This window comes from Mixophyes fleayi, chromosome 1 (genome assembly GCF_038048845.1).
Source record: "Mixophyes fleayi isolate aMixFle1 chromosome 1, aMixFle1.hap1, whole genome shotgun sequence".
Classification (NCBI taxonomy): domain Eukaryota; kingdom Metazoa; phylum Chordata; class Amphibia; order Anura; family Limnodynastidae; genus Mixophyes; species Mixophyes fleayi.
This window is the reverse complement of record NC_134402.1, coordinates 64,067,598-64,070,097: the sequence shown is the minus strand read 5'-3', so window position 1 is coordinate 64,070,097 and position 2,500 is coordinate 64,067,598. Positions and strand designations below refer to the sequence as shown.

The following is a 2,500-nucleotide window of genomic DNA, read 5'->3' as shown; positions in this document are numbered from 1 at the left end:
TTCCAAGATCAGATGAGATTGGGCTTGTTCAGGGTGGTGTTGCTGTAGGTATTGGTTTTCTAATGACCTACATGTCTTATACATCTCAAAACCAGCTTCGAAGGAAGCCGGAACAAGAGAAAATAAAAGAGAATTGCCTACAGCACCTGGTATTCCCAGGTGGTCTCCCATCCAAGTACTAACCAAGCCCAGCCCTGCTTAGCTTCCAAGATCAGATGAGATTGGGCTTGTTCAGGGTGGTGTGACTGTAGGTATTGTTTTTCTAATGACCTACATCTCTTATACATCTCAAAACCAGCATTGAAGGAAGACGGAACAAGAGAAAAAAAAAAAAAAAAGGCCTACAGCACCTGGTATTCCCAGGTGGTCTCCCATCCAAGTATTAACCAGGCCCAGCCCTTCTTAGCTTCCAAGATCAGATGAGATTGGGCTTGTTCAGGGTGGTGTGGCTGTAGGTATCGGTTTCCTAATGACCTACATCTCTTATACATCTGAAAACCAGCATTGAAGGAAGCCGGAACAAGAGAAAATAAAAAAAAATGGCCTACAGCACCTGGTATTCCCAGGTGGTCTCCCATCCAAGTACTAACCAGGCCCGGTCCTGCTTAGCTTCCAAGATCAAATGAGATTGGGCTTGTTCAGGGTGGTGTGGCTGTAGGTATTGGTTTTCTAAAGACCTACATGTCTTATACATCTCAAAACCAGCTTTGCAGGAAGCCGGAACAAGAGAAAATAAAAAAAACAATCATACAGCATCTGGTATTCCCAGTTGGTCTCCTATCCAAGTACTAACCAGGCCCGGCCCTGCTTAGCTTTCAAGATCAGACAAGATTAGGCTTATTCAGGGTGGTGTGTCTGTAGGTATTGGCTTCCTAATGACCTACATCTCTTATACATCTCAAAACCAGCATTGAAGGAAGTCGGAACAAGAGAAAATAAAAAAAAATTGCCTACAGCACCTGGTATTCCCAGGTGGTCTGCCATCCAAGTACTAACCAGGCCCAGCCCTGCTTAGCTTCCAAGATCAGACGATATTGGGCTTGTTCAGGGTGGTGTGGCTGTAGGTATTGTTTTTCTAATGACCTACATCTCTTATACATCTCAAAACCAGCAATGAAGGAAGTCGGAACAAGAGAAAATAAAAAAGAAAGGCCTACAGCATCTGGTATTCCCAGGTGGTCTCCCATCAAAGTACTAACCAGGCCCGTCCCTGCTTAGCTTTCAAGATCAGACGAGATTAGGCTTATTCAGGGTGGTGTGTCTGTAGGTATTGGCTTCTTAATGACCTACATCTCTTATACATCTCAAAACCAGCATTGAAGGAAGACGGAACAAGAGAAAATAAAAAAAAACTGCCTACAGCACCTGGTATTCCCAGGTGGTCTACCATCCAAGTACTAACCAGGCCCGGCCCTGCTTAGCTTCCAAGATCAGATGAGATTGGGCTTGTTCAGGGTGGTGTGGCTGTAGGTGTTGGTTTCCTCATGACCTACATCTCTTATACATCTCAAAACCAGCATTGAAGGAAGTCGGAACAAGAGAAAATAAAAAAAAATTGCCTACAGCACCTGGTATTCCCAGGTGGTCTCCCATCCAAGTACTAACCAGGCCCAGCCCTGCTTAGCTTCCAAGATCAGACGAGATTGGGCTTGTTCAGGGTGGTGTGGCTGTAGGTATTGTTTTTCTAATGACCTACATCTCTTATACATCTCAAAACCAGCATTGAAGGAAGTCGGAACAAGAGAAAATAAAAAAGAAAGGCCTACAGCATCTGGTATTCCCAGGTGGTCTCCCATCAAAGTACTAACCAGGCCCAACCCTTCTTAGCTTGCAAGATCAGATGAGATTGGGCTTGTTCAGGGTGGTGTGTCTGTAGGTATTGGTTTCTTACTGACCTACATCTCTTATACATCTTAAAACCAGCATTGTAGGAAGCCGTAACAAGAGAAAATAAAAAAAAAGGCCTACAGCACCTGGTATTCCCAGGTGGTCTCCCATCCGAGTACTAACCAGGCCCGGCCCTGCTTAGTTTCCAAGATCAGATGAGATTGGGCTTGTTCAGGGTGGTGTGGCTGTAGGTATTGTTTTTTGAATGACCTACATCTCTTATACATCTCAAAACCAGCATTGAAGGAAGTCGGAACAAGAGAAAATAAAAAAGAAAGGCCTACAGCATCTGGTATTCCCAGGTGGTCTCCCATCAAAGTACTAACCAGGCCCAGCCCTTCTTAGCTTCCAAGATCAGATGAGATTGGGCTTGTTCAGGGTGGTGTGGCTGTAGGTATTGGTTTCTTACTGACCTACATCTCTTATACATCTTAAAACCAGCATTGTAGGAAGCCGGAACAAGAGAAAATAAAAAAAAATTTGCCTAAAGCACCGGGTATTCCCAGGTGGTCTCCCATCCAACTACTAACCAGGCCTGGCCCTGCTTAGCTATGAAGATCAGACGAGATTGGGCTTGTTCAGGGTGGTGTGGCTGTAGATATTGATTTCCTAA

General features: G+C 44.7%; 6 non-coding genes and 7 pseudogenes across 6 annotated transcripts; all 13 read right to left on the bottom strand.

Moving 5' to 3' along the window:
- LOC142114562 (5S ribosomal RNA) overlaps positions 1-50 on the bottom strand; it is a 119-nt pseudogene extending 69 nt beyond the window's left edge.
- An 84-nt stretch (positions 51-134) lies between these two features.
- Positions 135-253, bottom strand: LOC142120162 (5S ribosomal RNA). The gene has a single exon (XR_012683595.1). It is a non-coding gene; the product is annotated as a 5S ribosomal RNA (ribosomal RNA).
- Positions 254-338: 85 nt separating this feature from the next.
- Positions 339-457, bottom strand: LOC142111446 (5S ribosomal RNA). The gene has a single exon (XR_012680963.1). It is a non-coding gene; the product is annotated as a 5S ribosomal RNA (ribosomal RNA).
- Positions 458-541: 84 nt separating this feature from the next.
- LOC142136598 (5S ribosomal RNA) lies at positions 542-660 on the bottom strand. Its single transcript, XR_012687507.1, has one exon. It is a non-coding gene; the product is annotated as a 5S ribosomal RNA (ribosomal RNA).
- Positions 661-744: 84 nt separating this feature from the next.
- LOC142136772 (5S ribosomal RNA) lies at positions 745-863 on the bottom strand (annotated as a pseudogene).
- Positions 864-947: 84 nt separating this feature from the next.
- LOC142119054 (5S ribosomal RNA) lies at positions 948-1,066 on the bottom strand (annotated as a pseudogene).
- An 84-nt stretch (positions 1,067-1,150) lies between these two features.
- Positions 1,151-1,269, bottom strand: LOC142128379 (5S ribosomal RNA; annotated as a pseudogene).
- Positions 1,270-1,353: 84 nt separating this feature from the next.
- Positions 1,354-1,472, bottom strand: LOC142126986 (5S ribosomal RNA). Its single transcript, XR_012685307.1, has one exon. It is a non-coding gene; the product is annotated as a 5S ribosomal RNA (ribosomal RNA).
- Positions 1,473-1,556: 84 nt separating this feature from the next.
- Positions 1,557-1,675, bottom strand: LOC142112161 (5S ribosomal RNA). The gene has a single exon (XR_012681182.1). It is a non-coding gene; the product is annotated as a 5S ribosomal RNA (ribosomal RNA).
- Positions 1,676-1,759: 84 nt separating this feature from the next.
- LOC142129232 (5S ribosomal RNA) lies at positions 1,760-1,878 on the bottom strand (annotated as a pseudogene).
- An 83-nt stretch (positions 1,879-1,961) lies between these two features.
- On the bottom strand, positions 1,962-2,080 carry LOC142113509 (5S ribosomal RNA). Its single transcript, XR_012681595.1, has one exon. It is a non-coding gene; the product is annotated as a 5S ribosomal RNA (ribosomal RNA).
- Positions 2,081-2,164: 84 nt separating this feature from the next.
- LOC142114813 (5S ribosomal RNA) lies at positions 2,165-2,283 on the bottom strand (annotated as a pseudogene).
- Positions 2,284-2,368: 85 nt separating this feature from the next.
- On the bottom strand, positions 2,369-2,487 carry LOC142136617 (5S ribosomal RNA; annotated as a pseudogene).
- Between the last annotated feature and the right edge of the window lie 13 nt (positions 2,488-2,500).